Raw genomic sequence first — 18471 nt, forward strand, 5'->3', positions numbered from 1 at the left:
ATATGCTAAGGACTCAAAGTGTTAATGGATAAAGATCCCAGGGGATTTTTAAAATGCAACTCAATAACAGGCACCTAATGTGAAAACTCTTTGAACCCTAAAGCACTATAGAAATATAAGTAGTAGGAGGAGAGCAGCACTCCCATCAAGACTTGCTTTGGCAGGTTGGGTTCCCCCAGCAGATGGGACTACTACTTTTAGGGCTCTAGGGGTAAGTCTAAAAGGCTGGATTTCTAGCACTGTCACTCACTAGTGAAATTGGTATGCTTCCCATTAATATCAACCAGCCAAGCTTCAATTAGCTTTTAGGAGAATGTTTATAAGAGCAAATAGTAAAAAGAGTTTTTAAATGTATCCCAACTATCTCCACCCAAAACAAACAAAGAAACAAACAAACTCCAGGTGCACTTTCCCATAAATATACACAGAGTTCAAGGAAGGAATGAGCTTAAACTTAGCACATGATGGTAAAGAAGTATACATGGAAAGAACTCACCTGGCCAACCTGGTTATTTGAAGTTCCTTCTTGAGTTCATAAATGGAATTCTTCTCTGCAGCTGGTGGGGGGGGTCACTTCTGCTTGAAGGTGGCTTTTGTTTGTAACCCTCTATGTCTATGCCATTTGTTTATGTTTTGTCCTTAGTCTGTCCTCTGGATGGACTCTCTGATACGGATCCATTTTTTCAGTCGTATATGGTTGATGGAGAAGGTTGAAAGAGAAAGAGAGAAATTAAGCTGATTGTCTCCGAAAATGTCTAGTTGAAATCCCCCCACAGGAAAGTATATACTACTGCACTAGTGAGCCTTCATTGCTGCCCAGGACCCATCACTTGGTTGAACAACTGCTAAAACCTATCCTATTTAAATCTCCCAGGGAACATGGTTAGTTTGTTTGGATTAGCTAATTATGCTGTTTTTTCCTTGATTTAGTTAAAGAAGAGTTAATGCCTGATGAAAGGATCACAGAATAAGAACCAAGTACCATCTTCCCAGCTTAGAATATAAACAGTATAATTTTATTATCTTTATGATTAATATTTCATGTTTACTGTTTTATACTTCTCAAACTTGATTTTGTTAAACTCTGGTGTTGGAGTTCAAGGCAAAAATATTTGAATAGTATCTTCTCTGAAAAGTGACACTGGGGAACGCATATATATTTATCTGGATTAAAAGTGACATTTGGCTGAGGATGTAATCAAGAAAGGTAAATTTAGGGAACTACTGATAAAATATGGTTACTAAGTAAACAGGTCTTAAGCTACTTTATCATGTGTAATTCTTTAGATATGGAAGGAAATGAATTAGTGTCTTGCTAATACTTAGTATATTAAAATAGGCAAGAAAACACTGATAAAGCATTTAGAGATAAAGTATTATATATTACAAGAGATAAGAATGATTTTTCTTTAACACTAGGTAAGATCTTAAAGCTTGAGTCTGGCTATGTTACCTTCTCTAATTCATTTAACTCCAGTGACTCCCAACTGCCTCCAGGATCAAATATCAAATTCTATTTGATGGTCAAAAAGCCTTCATAATCTGGGTCCCTCCTAACTTTCTAATCTTCTTATCCCACCATTCACTTTTTAGTCCATCAACAATGGCATGCTCACTATTCCATGAACAAGACGCTTCTCATGACTGAGTATTTTTATCAGCTATCACTCATACCTAGCACGCTTTCTTTCCTTGAAGTTTGAGCTTACGTCTCACTTTCCGTAATATTCCTTTCTAGTCTAGTACCTTCCCTCCAAGGATTATCTCCAGTTTATATTATAGATATCTTTTTTTTTTAAACCCTTACCTTTTGTCTTAGAATAAACACTGTGTATTAGTTTCAAAACAGAAGAGTGGTAAGGGCTAGGCAATGAGGGTTAAGTGACTTGTCCAAGGTCACCCAGCTAGGAAGTGTCTGAGACCAGATTTGAACCTAGGACCTCCTGTCTCTAGACCTGGCTCTCAAACCACTGAGCCAACCAGCTGCCCCCTATACTACAGATATCTTGTTTGTATATAGTCAGTCATTTGCATGTTGTCTCCTCCATTAGACTGTAACCCCCTTTAGAGTCAGGAACTATTTTATTTTTACTTTTTCTTTTTGGATACTCAGCCCTTAGTACAGTGTTTGGCATATAATAGATGATTAATAAATACTCATTAACTCTATCTGTTCTTCTAGAACTTCAATTCAATTCAAAAAAATTTTAAGTGAATACAGTGATATAAAGAAAAAACTAATCTTGCTCTCAAAGGAAATACATTCTATAGGATGCACGATGGGAAAACAGACAAATAAAGGAAAATATAAAGGGGGGAGGGAAGCATTAGCAACCATAGGGTTAAAAACAGATTCTTTTAAAAGGCAGTTTCTCAGTTGATCTTTGAAGAAAACTAAGGACATTAAAAAGTCCCGAAGAGGAGGGAGTGCATTTCTGGCATGAGGATAGCCCATACAACAATGATAGGTTTATTTTGGCTTTATGCTTCAGGACTGAGGATATGAAGTCAATAACAGAACAATGAGTGCCATCAAGGAGTTTGGCTTTTCATGTTTATATAATGCCTAAAATGGTACACTGAGTATATCATTAAAAAACAGTTATCTAACTGGGCTAAAATGAAATGCCATATTTTTCAGTAATTTTTGTATTAAATGTTGAGGGGTCATTTCTAGTTCACTTGTTTTATAGCTCTTGTCAAAATCCATGAGGTAAAAATAATTTAAAAAGTTTTATTAATTTCAGGCTCAACTTTTTAAAAATTTCCTTTCCTCACCTGGTTAGTAGATACAAAGCAGTTTGATAAATGAAGTTAGGCATTCTAATGCTTTACTCATAATAAATTATTAACCTCCATAGACTTTGTGGCCCAATGACTATAAAATTTAAAATTAAAAAAATGAAAATAAAAAAAAGCAAAGGAATTTTGTTGTGCACTTAGACTTCTCATTAGAGGATATTCCAAGAATTAATAGCATGTGACATTAGCTGCTTTGCTATGTGCCCCCAAAATAAGGGGACATTTGCCTAATTATGGACCTGTTCACTAGATTATTTTGGTAGGAGAAAGTTGGATCTTTGCAAAAAGTGGATATAAACTTATTTATTTTATTAATTTATTAATGTAAGAGGAATTGACTAAAGGAGTTATCTGATTGATGAAGCTACTATGGTACACAAGGCTTGTTCATGGATATGACCATGGACACTTTGTTAAGAGGATAAAGGAAGGAGTCTTATTCATTTGGAACTTTCCTTGGTTACTTCCAAGGGCATGGATTTCAGGGCTGCCGCCAAGATGAAATGATTGGCCCGGACTCTTGAAAGGCTGGTCTTTATTTGGAGGCATTAGCCTTTGTGTTGGCCTACAAAAGTGAACTAAAATACTCACTTGGTACTTTTCAGAAGCTAAAGTAGAAACTTTTGCCTTTTATTTATTTTTTTTCTGAAGAGCTGTCTATGGGGAGGAAAGGGATAAATGAAAAGCTAAGTTTTTTCCCCCTTAATCAGAAGTGTCAGATGGTAGTGAAGGGGTGAAGTAAAAGTTATTCCATACCATATATATTTTATACCCTTGAGAGCTTTCACGGGGCCTGTTACCCCATAAATTTGTGGAACCCCAGATTCAAACTATAGTTAACTAGATTCAGAGATTTCACTAAGTAAAATCTGGTTGGAGCATAGTGGGTCAAAGAACCCTACGACTGAACCTGATCTGCCCGAACCCCCACCTTGGGAAACTCTAAGCTCTAAATTATATCTCTAGCTCTGCAGGCTTAAAAGCTCAAACCTCTTTTGATCCAGGTCAGTCCTGAACCAGGAAGATAACATCTTAAAGATTCATCTTTTCTAGGAAGAGATATATTAAGAGTAACTAGGCAGGCCCTACCATACACAGGATATAAAAGGATTAAGCTGTAACTCTGAGATCAGGAATAAAAGATGCCCTAAGACAAACTGTTAAAACTTAAAGTGAATATTCTATTTAGACTGGTCAGGCTTCACTACTATTTTAGGTTCCAGTGATCTATTGTTCTTGAATGTTATAGTTTTATATATAAAAAGATTGTAAACTTCTCTAGCTGAGCTCTAGCATTGATTTCTCTTTTCTAATCCTGTGGAAGAAAATCAGGGGAAAGTTGAGGAATGACTGACAATATTTTTTTCAGGGTGAGAGGAGGATGAGCCTCACTTGGGATCAAATCTAGATGTCAGGACAATATAAAATACTTGAGAATCCACCTGTCAGACAAACAAAAACATGATTACGACTACAAAACACTTTTCACACAAATAAAGTCAGATTTAAACAACTGGAAAAACTTTAATTACTCATGGGTAGGTCAAGTCTATATAATAAAAATGATAATTGTACCTAAATTAATTTACCTATTCAATTACATATCAAACTACCCAAAAATTATTTATTAAAGCTAAATAAAACAATAATGAAATTCATCTGGAAGAACAAAAGGACAAGATGATAAAGGGATTAATGAAAAAATATATATGAAGGAAAGTGGTTTAGCTGTACCACATGTCAAAATGTATTATAAATGAGCAACCATCAAAACAATCTGGTATTGGCTAAGAAATAGAGTACTAATAATCATAGTAACCTAGCATTTGATAAACCCAAAAGATCCAGGCTTTTGGAAGAAGAATTCGCCACTCCACAAAAGCCACTGGTAAAACTAAAAAACAAAATGACAAAAACTGGGTACAGACTAACACCTCATGTCATATACCAAGGTAAAGTCAAAATGGACACATGATTTAGAAATAAAGGGTGATGCCATAAAAAAATTAGAAGAGCATGGAATAATTTATCTATCAAATCTATGGAGAAAGGAAGAATTTATTTCCAAACAAGACATAAAGAATATCACTAAAAGTAAAATAAATTACTACATTAAATTAAAAAGGGTTTGTACAAACAAAAGGAATGTAAACAAGATTAGAAAGGAATAACAAAATGGGGGACAATTTTTAATAGGAAGTATCAAGAGAGATAAAAAAGCAATAAAATTCATCTGGAGGAATAAAATGTTCAAGAATATCAAGGAAATAATGAAAAAAAGTGGGAAGGAAGGGAACCTAGAAGTACCAGATTTCAAACTCACTACAAAGATGAAATCATTAAAACAATTGGGTAATAGACAAGAAATAGGGGATCTGATCAGTAGAACTGATCAGGTACACAATTACAGAAGCAAATGAGGACAATAACCCAGTGGTCCAAAGATTCGAGCTATTAGGGCAAGTATTTTCTATTTAATAAAAACTGTTGGGAAAACAAAAAAGCAATCTTGGTAAAAACTACGTAGAAGGGGCAGCTGGGTAGCTCAGTGGAGTGAGAGTCAGGCCTAGAGACAGGAGGTCCTAGGTTTAAACCCAGCCTCAGCTACTTCCTAGCTGTGTGACCCTGGGCAAGTCACTTGACCCCCATTGCCCACCCTTACCAATCTTCCACCTATAAGACAATTCACTGAAGTACAAGGGTTTAAAAAAAAAAAACTACGTAGAGATCAACGTCTCACATCATATACAAACACAAGCCCCAAATGAGTACATAATTTAAAAATAAAGGGTTAAATCATGAACAAAAGGAAGAAATTACCTTTCAGATCTATTGGTAGAGGAAGAATTTATGACCAAAAAAGGATACTTGCTTGTTCACTGGCAGTAAATTTTTTTGATTACATAAAATTAAAACGTTTTCCACAAACAAAACCAAATGCTTTTGAAATTAGAAGAGAAATAGCAAATTGGGGAAAAAATCTTTACAGCAAATTCTTCTAATAAAGATCCCCTCCCCTCCCCTCCCCTTCCCTTCTGTCTTGGAGTCAATAATGTGTATTGGCTCCAAGGCAGAAGAGTGGCAAGGGCTAGGCAATGGGGGTTAAATAACTTTCCCAGGGTCACACAGCTGGGAAGTGTCTGAAGCCAGATTTGAATCTAGGACCTCCCATCTCTAGGCCTGGCTCTCAATCCACTGAGATACCCAGCTGCCCCCAAAGGTCTCATTTCTAAGAGAAATAGGAAGCTGAATAAAATGTGTTAGACTATAAGAGCCATTCACAAATTGATGAATGATCAAAAAATATGATCAGGCATATTTCAGAAGAATAATTCAAAATGTCAATAGCTATGTCAAAAATGTTCTAAATCATTAATAATTAGAGAAATGCAAATTAAAATAAAACCTGAGGTACAACTTCACACCTACAATGGCAACAAAAAAGAAAAATGGCAAATGCTGGTGGGACTTACTATTGATGGAACTGTGCATTTATACAGGCATTTTGAAAAGCAATTTGGAACTATGCCCAAAAAGCTATTAAACTGTGAATACTATTTGACCCAGCAATGCCACTACTAATCTATACCCCAAAGAGATCAAAGAAAAGGAAAAAGACACATACATACACCACCCACAAACACATATAATAAACATATACACATTTACATACATACATACATATATATATATATACATAGAGAGTGTGAAAGGAGATTTTTTTTTTGAAAAAAGCTGAGAACTCTTATGTGTCTGAACTGAAAAAATAAAGTAAGCAGAATCAGGAGAGCAATTTATACAATGAAAACAATACTCTAAAGACAAGTAAATCTGAAACACTTGGGAACTCTGTTCAACACAATGGAATCAATCATAGTATCAAAGAACTCATGATAAAACATGCTGTATGTCTCTAGATAAAGAGATTATGGTCTTGGACTGCAAATTAAAGTCCATTTTTTTTTTTAGCTAATGTGGGAATTTATTTTGCTTGACTATAAAAAATGAAAAAAAAATGAGGTTCATGGAATGCCCATTCCTTCTATTTCTTTTTCTAATTTCATTAGTCTTCATCTCATATGCCCGTATGTGAGACAGCATGTTCCTTTCCATCTCTTCCTGTTCTCTTCAGTCTAGTTCCTTATTTCTCCCATTTTTTTCTTTTCCTAAAACCATAAAAACATAGCATTCCCTAAGTTTTCTGTTTCATACAACTTTCTTTTATCTTTGATGATATTGTGATTCTGAGAGGATACTTTCCCCCTGCCTCCATAGAAGGTAAAAACATTTATTAGGTAGTCCCTTCCTACTAATATAATCTATTAGCTTTTCTGTGTTTCTTTGGATACCTGCATTTGCTTTTCAAAATTTCTCCTCAGAACTATTCCTTCCAACAGAAATGAATTAGAACTGATTAAAAATCTTTAAACTAATTAAAAGTCTATTTTTCCCATGAAAGATTTTACCCATTTTTCCTTTACAGGAAGTTTAATTTTAATTTTAGATAGTTTAATTAATTTAATTTTAGTTATAAGCCTTTATCTCTTTATCTTAGAATATTCTAGACTTTCCTCTTCATTAATGTTGCAACTGCCAAATCTTGTTTGATCTTCACTTTGACTTCTTGATCTATGAATTCTTTCTTTTTTAACTACTTGTACTTTTTCTAAAAAATTAAAATCTTTTAAGTTTTGGCTATGAAAATCATTTTGAGGTTTCTTGTAGGAGGTGACAAGTGTGATATTTTTATTTTTATTTTAATCTCTGGTTCTAATACATCATAATTTTTATATCATTAAAAATAAAACCTCCTACTTTCCATCTTAGAATGGTCCTTTCTGGTGCTGTGGCTCAGGCATGGGATGCTGGGGTGTTGGATTGTCTGGGTGCTATACTGCCTAGCTTTGTGTACTAAGGACCTGGGTACTAATCTTTCTCTGCTTCCTACTATTCTCTCAATGGGTTTTCCCAGACACTGTACACTGAGATGCTAGAGTGCTAGACTGGACCATTCCCTTTTATGTCCCTATCGGGGCTGACTAGGCAATGAGCCCTGTAGTTGCCTGGGTGCTGCTCTGGTCCCATTGTCCCATCTCCTGTTGTGCCTTGGTAAGGATTCATAGATGTTTAGCTGTCTGGGTTTTGTCTGCTGTGTTGCGTGGGTAACAATCTCTAGATTTGGGTCTTTGCTTTGCCCTCTGCCTGTCCAGGCTTATCTGATTATAGTTTACTGCAGGATCCCAAGTCTTTTTGTATAGCTGATATCTTCCCTTTGGTCTTGACTATTCCTCCTAGTGCATTTTTAGTTTTACTAAGTGTGTTTGTTGGCTCAGGTTTTCTATTTTTTTCTTAAACCCTTAACTTCTGTTTTAGAATTGCCAAGTATCAGTTCCCAAGTAGAAGAGTGGTAAGGACTAGTTAATTAGGGTTAAGTGACTTGCCCAGGGTCACACAGCTAGGAAATGTCAGAGGGCAGATTTGAACCCAGGACCTCCCACTCCAGGCCTGGCTCTCTATATAGAACAGTGGTTCCCAAACTTTTTTGGCCTACCACCCCCTTTCCAGAAAAAAATATTACTTAGCCTCCTGGAAATTAATTTTTTTTAATTTCAATAGCAATTAATAGGAAAGATAAATGCACCTGTGGTCATCACCACCTCCCAGGATCGCTGCAGCACCCACCAGGGGGTGGTGGTGCCCACTTTGGGAATCACTGATCTAGAGACACCTAGCTGCCCCCACCTAGCCTTCTATTGATCCTAAAACCATTATTTCCCCATATTTGCCAATGGTCTTAATTTTTTTTTAATGGAGATCTTCTCAGACCTCTAGCCCTCCAGGATTGGATACATTTGGGGCTCCCCAGCCCAAGTGGACTGGCACATCCTCAAAGACCCCTTCTATGGGAGGCTGTAATGGACTTTAACAAACATTAACACACAGCTTGTCCAGTTGTGCATACTCACTCACCTATAACTCTTTTGGGGTTTTAGAGTTGAAGCAGGTCCCTGAGATTCAAACTGCAGGTGTGTTGCTAATGCATATTAGATAATAGTGGGTTGTTTTTTTCCCAAGTGATCCTTGGAAGCATGCTCCTAAAGGGTCCCCTGATGGAAGAGCTTCATTTTCACTGTGGGAGAAAATGGGAGACACATGCCTATGGCAATGTATTTGTATAGGCAAATGAAATAGAGTAAAACTGAAATAGTTAATGAAACTCTATCACACAAACACATACTTATTCTCAACTGCCACTCTGGTTTGGGAGAGGGATTAAAGTGGGAATGTAGAGTATAGAGAAAAAAGAATGAAAGGCACTGACACGCAGAAGTAGACCCTTGCTCTCTCCTTTCCTTCATAGCTCATTCACCAGCTGCCAGAGGATGCTACTCACGGAATGAAGTCCCAGTTTAGCTATGTTAATGCTCTCACCATACTAAATGTCCACAGTGTATTCAACAATATCATCAACAACAACTAAATTATATATTCCAAGCAGTTTGTCTATTCCTGCACTTTAGGAATTCTGATGTTTGGAGGGTGGGGATGAATCATAGAGAGGAGGTTTGATGCAACCCTTACTGGCCATTCTAACAATATTATTTTGGATCTGCATGGGCTCACTTTTCATCAGAAAACCAGTGGGAGGATGCAGATCATTTTTTGAGTTAAAGGAATGGGAAAATGGGTGTATTCTACAGTCATTTCACCAAGGGATGACTTTATGAAATCTAAATTGTTGTTAAATAGGTTAACACCAACCACTTATAAAAATAGTGAAATCTATGAACAAGAGAACTATGGAAATAATGCTAGATATGGAGTCAGAAGACCAGGGCTCAGTTTCATGCTTTGCAACTTAACTACCAATAGGTCTTAGACAAGTTATTTTCCTAATATGTAAAATGAGAGGTTGAATTAAATAACTTCTAAGGGCTCTATCAGTTCCAAATTTGTGATAAGCTATGAAATTTAAATATTGTAAATCCCAGTTGCATCTAGGCTGTTTCCCATGTTTACAATTTTATTAATTTCTTGGTTTGGTATTATTCAATAACTACAAGTGTTTCTCCTTTTCCAAATACCCGTTCTAACATAAACAAACAGAAAACGAAGGTTAGGAAAAGTCTAGCCACTAACGTAGGATTTGTTTATTGTCTAATATCTAGCCACTCTGAAGTTTTCATTAACTTAGTTTTGAAGAACCTATAAAAATAGGAAGATCAGGAGAGCAGAGCATTGGTCTATATCTCAGAGGTAACACTGCAATAGGTTGCACAGTAATAGGAAGAGTAGTTTTTGTTGTTATCTTGAAGCCTGTAAGCTTTATGGATTTTTCTTTGGGAAATAAACTGATTTTTCTGAGTACATTTTAGCTCCTCTTCCCTCTTAGATCATTGATAGCTTTGCTAATAGTTGGCAGGGGTAGTTCAAACAACAGGAAATTCAGCTTTTATGTTGGGGCAACATCATCAAAATGATTACCACTCAAGAACCCACCCTTCTTCCATGGAACCACTGAGCTTACCATCCTATTGGTTCTATGTTTCAAACTCTGAAATTGATTCCACATCACATCTGAAACTTTAAAATTGATTTCCTCCTCTGAGTGTATTTATAGATCCATGAAAACTCTTGATTTTTTTCTGTCACTGCTCTTTAGAATTTTTCCACAACAAGCATGGTTTCTGAAAACCAGAAAGTGCCTGGGCTGCTGTTACAGCTGTGTTGTGGAGAAAGTGAATGATGTTTGGGTTGAGCTAGACAAGAAACATCGTTTGAATTAATTTAGAATGTTAATAAAGGATTTATGAGGTAGCTTAAACTGTGAAAAGATACTCAGCATGGGGCTTGTATTACCATTGATCTCTGAACATCACTTTTCTTTGATTAGTACTAATTCCACAGCCTTAACTAAATTGACCTCACCATCAAACACAGTTAGGCCAATTATAGCATATGTAATAGCATATTCCATAATAATGACTTGCTTATTTAAAAAGTTCAAATGCTTCATTTTTTTTTCAAAAAGACCTATATAGTAGTACAGAATCTCCCTAGTTTAGGGTGGGAGTGGGGAAGGAGGGCCTTTGATATTTATATCACTCAAATACAACATTTTTGCACTGTATATGCCTTCTCTTTCTCTTCTCCCTCTTCTTCTGTATGTAAAAACTTCTATCTTCTGACTGTATACCTGAGTTTATAACATAAACAGATTCCTGGCATCTCTACCTGTGACATCAGAGATGGGAAACATGTCCCTACAAAATTCACATCTCTTACCTCCCAAGCCTGATGAGGGAACCAGGTGTCCCTAACTCATGGACTAGAAATTGCTAAAAGATTATGAACCACAGTATGCCACATTTATAGGGAATTTATCTGCTGTTCACCCCCTCCTTCTGTTATGACCTGAAGAGGATCGCACCTCAAGCCTAGTGATCATACTGGTTATATCCTTGAATGGTTCTGTCCAGGGTGAATCCTTCAAAAGCAATAATTGCAAAACATCTTTATTGATGTGTTTTTGTTTTTAGATCATAATCATTTCTTAAAAACAAAATAAAATCTCATTCCCTCCCCCCTCTACATCAAATTGAACTGTACTTTGTAATAAATTAATCAAAAATCATCCCTCTCCACCCCACAACAATAACCTCTAACAATGACATTCTTAGCCTGCTTGTACAAACATACATACATTCATACATATGTATATACCTAAGTTTTTGTTTTTCCAAATGAATACTGTGCCACAAGAAATGATAAACTGGTTAATTTGGGGAAGACATGGAAAGCTCTGCATGAAATCATGCAGAGTAAAATGAGCAGAAACAAAAGAACATTAAAAATAGCAACAGAAATATTGTTTGAAGAATGACTTGTATGTGTCTACCTCCAGAGAAAGAAGTGATAGAGACAGCAAGATATCATTTTATATATACACATATCTTTTTTTGTCAAATGATGCCTTCTTTAATTGGGAAGAGAGAAGGAGTTACCTGGGAATTTTAATGTAACAAACAAATAAATAAATTATTTTAAAAAAGTAATTTCAGGGGGATGGTAGCAGCTGGTACCAGGAAAGGCCTCATGTAAGTAGGAACAATTGAGCTGTACTATGAAGGGAGCCGGTGTTTGTATGAATGAAAGTGATGAGAGTGGTTGGAGATTTGGGACTAGTCCTGTAACACAGTTTGGTTGGCTAAACAGATGAGGACATCATGTATAGCAAATGATTCAAACTTAACTATAAACAAATAACTATGGACTTCACACTGATTTAGAAAACCACAAATTAACAATGTTTATGTTTTATTGTATTTATATTTGTTTTGTTAAATATTTTCCAATGATATCTTAATCTATGTCCATAGTTACTCTGGAGTGTTGTGGACAGTATGTGGCCTGCTCACAGCATTTTGACACCTCTGATCTGCAGAATGTTGGAGTCAGGAAAACCTAATTTTGAATTCTGCCTCAGACACTTACTCTCTGTGCCACCTGGGTAACCCATTTAACTTCTCTTAGTCTAGTTTCTTCCTCTATAAAGTGGGCATGTTAATATCACCTCACAAAGTTATTATGAAGCGTAAATAAGAAAAAATGTAATAAAATACTTAGAAATTTTTCTTTTTTACACATATCTATATTTTCACACGTCTATACTTTACTTAACTCTACTACTGTATCTAAATAGGTAAGGATCTCTATTCTATACCTTCTCTCTTGCTGATATCAATAGTATCATGGTTTGATTGACAGAGAGAGAAACATACACATCTTTTTACATATATCTATATTTATCTCTATATCTACCTATCGATCTAGCTATCTGTCTGTCTATCTAATCTATCTCTGCCTGTCTGTCTATCTATCTATCTATCTATCTATCTATCTATCTATCTATCTATCTATCCTTGTTTTTGTTGAGGCATTTCAGGTCAGTCAACATGTCCAACTCTTCATAGCACCATTTGGGGTTTTCTTGGCAAAAGATACTAGAGTGTTTTGCTATTTCCCACTCCAGCTCATTTTATAGATGAGGAAACTGAGGAAAACAAGGTTAAGTGATTTGCCCAGAATCACACAGCTAGTAAGGAACTGAGGCCAGATTTGAATTCAGAAAGGTGAGTCTTCCTGACTCCAGGCTGGAACTCTATCTGCTGCTCATACATACGTATATGTGCGTATACATATGTGCATGTGTATATATAAACATATATACACATACATATCTACAATATACTTGCAATATACATTGTAAATATATATAATATATATTGCAATATATGTTGTACATATGGCAATAATATATTTGGCCATGGATGTGTGTATATATATTTCAAAAAGTTGCAAAGAACAAGAAAATATGTAAAATCCATTGCAAACCTTTCATTGCAATATATATATCTATTTCTCTCTCTCTCAATCAAACCATGATACTATTGATATCAGCAAGAGAGAAGATATAGAATAGAGGTCCTTACCTATTTAAATACAATAGAATAGACAAGTAAAGTATTTGGCCTTGAGTCAGGAAGAACTGGGCTCTACTCCTACTTCAAATACTTACTATTTGTACCATTTTATTTCTCTGGGTCTCACTTTTCTCATCTGTAACATGAAGAAGTTGAACTCAATGCATAATATGGCCTCTTCTAGCTCTAAATATGTTATTTAGAGTACTACTTCTAAAAGTACTATGGGAGGGAGCAGTTGGGTGGCTCAGTGGATTGAGAGCCATGCCTAGAGATAAGAGGTCCTAGGTTCAAATCTGGTCTCAGACACTTCCTAGTTTTGTGAGGCAAGTCACTTAACCCCCATTGCATAGCCCTTGCCACTTTTCTGCCTTGGAACCAATACACAGTATGGATTCTAAGACGGAAGGTAAGGGTTTTAAAAAACAATACAATTGGGTAGTCAAGAATGACAATAAAATGCAATTTATATCTTTAAGAGACTTGAAATCTAGTAAGAGGAAATGAGTTATTTTTATATGTAATAAAAATACAAATAAGAATACAATTAAACAGGAGATTTCAAAGAGAAAACATAAAGTTAATAAGAGAATTCGTTTCTAGCTAGGGGTATTATAAAGGACCTGTGTAATGAGGTAGCATCTTAACTTTGCCTTGGAGGAAAAGAAATATAATAACTACATCAATGAGTTGATTGACAAGCATTTATGCAACATTATGTGCCAGGGATTGTTCTAAGTGCTAGAAATAAAAATAAAAAGCAAAACCAGTAATAACATCAACAGATGCAATTCCAGATTTACCCCCCCCCCCAATAAGTGAGGATGAACCAAAATGATTTTAGATATAGATGTTTTCCAAAAAGGAGGCAAATTCTCTGCTAGAAATTTCTACTATATTTACCATTATCCACTGAAAAAAGGGACTTTTCTACAAAACTGGTTGCCCTTTGAAAAATAGTCTAGTAGTGCAAATCAGAAATCGAAGTATGCTCCAAATGTTTACAGAGTTCCATTGCTATGGTAATGAGCATCTTACTCCAACAAGATGGGCTTAAGCTTCAGTTGGGACCTAAGCTTAATGAGTACCACCTGTTCCTACCACATGTTGCCCACATTAGAAGGTAGGGATTCAAACCAATTTTTACTAATGGTTTAAAATTCGATGCTTTCATGGTATGTGCATTTTTGTCAGAATGATGGAAGACAAGTAGCATCTTTATAAGGAGAGAACTTAGCAACTTATTGGTAAAGTTGGTAAAAGGTAAAAGACTTCACTTGGCAGAAGCTGCCATAATTGTTTCTTATCACCATGCAAATAAACCTTTTTTGTAAAAAGAGTTTAAAAATATAAGAGTTCGTGTTAGTCAGCAATCAGAATGAAAACCATTTGTTGTTTTTTAGTCATAAGACATAAAATCCCATATTCTAAATACCACCCTGAGCCACATTTTATTCTTAGGAAATGTCATCTTTGTTCAAATGAACTGAAACTATATAATTATTTTTCCATCTGAGAGTCAGGATAAAGCATGCATGTAAGAAATTTGAAAAGGGAGGGATGAGATACAAACAAGAAACCATATAAACATAAAAGAAAACTTTAAAGTAGTAATTCTGAGTTTTTAACCTCTATAATACATTATTAGAAATGGAAAAGGGATCAGACTAAAGAATACTGCTCTTCAAAACCTTAATAGTTCAATCATAGAATCCAAAGGGAGAAGAATCTGACAGATCATCTACATCTGGACTTTAATTTTACAACTAAAGAAACTGAGTCTCAAAGAGGTTAGCTCTCATAACAAATAGCATTACAGAGCCTCCTACATGAGAAGCATAATCACTCAGAGATGAAGAATGATGTAGCAGGTAAAAACTGGTCAAAGAGTACAGAAAGCAAAGGTTCTCTCCCCTAACCATGTTCTATGTATGACCCTGAGGATGTCACTTATCTGTACCCCTGGCAATTCTTGAAGATTTTAAGCTATCAAACAGTTGCTGATCTATACTAGAAGAGGGAGAATTTTCACTTGAGAATTCTCTGAAACAATGTGAATATGATTCCAGTTTTTAAAAAATCACTCAAAATTTTGAGATTGAACTAACAGATACACAATGGGTAAAAAATGAAATAAAGTAAACAAAAGTAGTTAAAGGATGAATATTGTTTAGACCAGTGGTCTCTAAAGAGGGAAGTATATACTCAAAAAAGAATGTAGTATAACTCTAAAAGTTATCAGTCAACTAGAGAGAGAGAAAATGAACAATATCCATCATCTTCATATTTTCCTCACTCCTGGTCCTAGCAAGTTGGCTATCCATTCACTAAAGATTCTACTGTGGGAGTATCCTGTTATTTCATCAAAGGGAACTCATGGTCACTCAGTTTGCCTTCCCATACCAGCAGGTGGGTTTGAGGAAGCATAACCTCTGGCTCCAAGAGTCCTCAGATCTGCCTTTGATGATAATTTGCCAGGTGACCTATTATCAGTATAAGAGAAGAACAGAATCCACAACCATGACTTCATGCTGTTCTTGTTCCATTACATATTATATTATGTTATATATTTTTCAAATGTTAACCAAAAAAAAAAAAGAAACAAGTCATCCTGAGCGTTATAGTTTAACCCATCTAGCTGGCAAGACTTTGTGCCAGACCTAGGACATCTTACATGATGTCACATTCAGTGGCTATTTCCAATCCTATTGCCTCATATCTCAGCACCCTCTACAGAGGAGTCAGCTGAGTGGACTGAGAGCCAGGCTTAGATACAGGATTGATATCTTAGATATATATCTTAGATATAGAAGTAGCTTCAGATTCCTAGCTGTGTGAACCTGGGTAAGTCAGTTTACCCAGCCCTTACTACTCTTTTGCCTTGAAACCAATACATCACATTGATTCTAAAAGAGAAGGTAAGGGTTTTTTAAATTCTTTATTTAGTTAAATTAGAATATTTTTCCATGATTCCATGATTCATGTTCTTTCCCTACCTCCCCTTGGAGCTGATGAGCAATTCCACTGGGTTTTACATGTGTCATTTATCAAAATCTATTTCCATATTATCAATATTTGCAATAAGGTAAGGGTTTTTTTTTAAGATAAAGATATGCAGAACTGTATGCTGGAGTCACAGAGGGCAGAAAAATTCCTTACATGATGACTCTGGAGGAGCCTTAGTATACAGAGGCAAAAGTAGGGTTTTGAGTCCTGGGACACGGAAGAGAGAGGAAAAGAAGAAAGGAAATAAATTTACGTGTTAAAAAAATCATCACCTGGCACTCAAAAGAAATAGTGAACAATGTGACAGAATCATTGAAGCAACAAATTTGATTCTGTTCTTTCCTGCTTCTGGATAGAGAGGCAATTGTAATATGGAAAAAGCACTATATTTGGAGTTTAAAAAATTGTTTTTGAATCTTGGATCTAATGTTAACTACTTTTATAGTTTTGAACAAGTCATAGAATCTCTGTCTCATTTTCCTCTTCAGTAAAATAAAGGAGTTGGGTTAGAATAATGTTAAATGTCTTAGGTTTAAATCTTATGATCATAAGTCCTACTTCCTTAAAACTATTACTATAGGCGCAGCTAAATCACTCAAGATTGAGAGGCAAGCTCAGAGATGGGAGGTTCTGAGTTCAAATCTGATCTCAAATACTTCCTAGCTATGTGTCCCTTGGCAAGTCACTTAACTGCAAATTGCCTAGCCTCTACCACTCTTCTGCCTTGGAAACAAAACACGGTACCAATTCTAAGACAAAAGTTAGGATTTTAATTTTAAAAAAACAAAAAACTATTACCACATTCTCAAGCTACTGTATTATCTCCCTCCCCCATACCATACTTCTCAAAAGATATTCTAGGGGGCAGCTGGGTAGCTCAGTGGAGTGAGAGTCAGGCCTAGAGACGGGAGGTCCTAGGTTCAAACCCGGCCTCAGCCACTTCCCAGCTGTGTGACCCTGGGCAAGTCGCTTGACCCCTATTGCCCACCCTTACCACTCTTCCACCTATGAGACAATACACCGAGGTACAAGGGTTAAAAAAAACAAACAAAAAAAACAAACAAACAGAAAAAAAAAAAAGATATTCTACATACTCAATCCCTTTACTTAGAGGGTGGCATACATTCCTCCAATCCCTAAAATCTCCTTCTATCTCCACCACTCCAATGAAACTTTTTTTCTCCAAGATGACCAATGACCTCCTTATTGTCAAATCTATTGGACTTTTCCCAGCATTATTCCCTTTGTCCTCCATGCAATAAACAACTCCATCTCCTCCTTCCTCATTAAGTACCCTCCCCAAAACCCAGTATTTCCATTAGCTTTCCCTGACTGAACATATTTTTTATCCCCAAGGCTCCATTAATTTCCTTACAATCACAGTAGATTTTCCCAGCACCCACTAAGGTATTTATTTATGTAAATGTTCCACCTAGAGATCACCCTCAGTCTAATAACCAAAGCAAAGAACACATAAAAACTTGTGCTCTGTCTACATGTTTATTTCTCAAATGTTTATATAAGGTTTCCACCTTTGAGTTTAAACTTTAGTAGATTAAAGTATATAACTTACATCATATGGATTACAGGATCAAGAACCATAAGGAGCTTTCTACCTCATCTGCCCAAGTCAACTAGCTATCCAAATTCTACCAGATGCTGGAGAGCCCAGGGAAAATCCTGCCAAGGGGAGCTTTTCCATAGTCCTAACATACCTCCTTCCCATTTTTCCTTCCCAGCTAGCCAGCTGTTCACTTCCATTCCCACCAATGGTAGGTCTATTAACCAGGGATGTGCTGATAAATATTTAAAAAACAATCTCTCAGCAGAGAGAGAGAGAGAAAGAGACATATTCATTATACACTTTTAAATTTAATCTGGATTATTAACACTTCATTAATTCTAGACAATCAACAAAATATCAAGACCTGATTTCAGAGTGTTTTTTGATTTCTGAAGTGTAAATAGTCACACTGAAAATTCAACAATGGGTTTTCCCTTCCTATTTTACCACCCCATTCCAACTCTCAGGCTCACTCCCCCTTTTCCAGCAGTTATAAGCCAAGCCTCACTAACATTGTCATTCACATAGTCTTGGCTGATTACACTGGCTTCATAAATTGGTAGTCACCAAGTATCTTTCTAGTAAGGTGAAGTTAGGTAATGTGATGGATAGAGT

General features: G+C 35.9%; 1 long non-coding RNA gene across 1 annotated transcript in view; it reads right to left on the reverse strand.

Annotated features, from left to right (window-relative positions):
- Positions 1–558: 558 nt before the first annotated feature.
- LOC123239720 overlaps positions 559–18471 on the reverse strand; it is a 110077-nt gene continuing 92164 nt past the window's right edge. Inside the window, exon 3 of the long non-coding RNA XR_006505736.1 lies at positions 559–664. This is a non-coding gene — a long non-coding RNA (uncharacterized LOC123239720). The remainder of the gene's footprint in view (positions 665–18471) is intronic.

The sequence above is a fragment of the Gracilinanus agilis genome, chromosome 3, assembly GCF_016433145.1.
Source record: "Gracilinanus agilis isolate LMUSP501 chromosome 3, AgileGrace, whole genome shotgun sequence".
NCBI lineage: Eukaryota > Metazoa > Chordata > Mammalia > Didelphimorphia > Didelphidae > Gracilinanus > Gracilinanus agilis.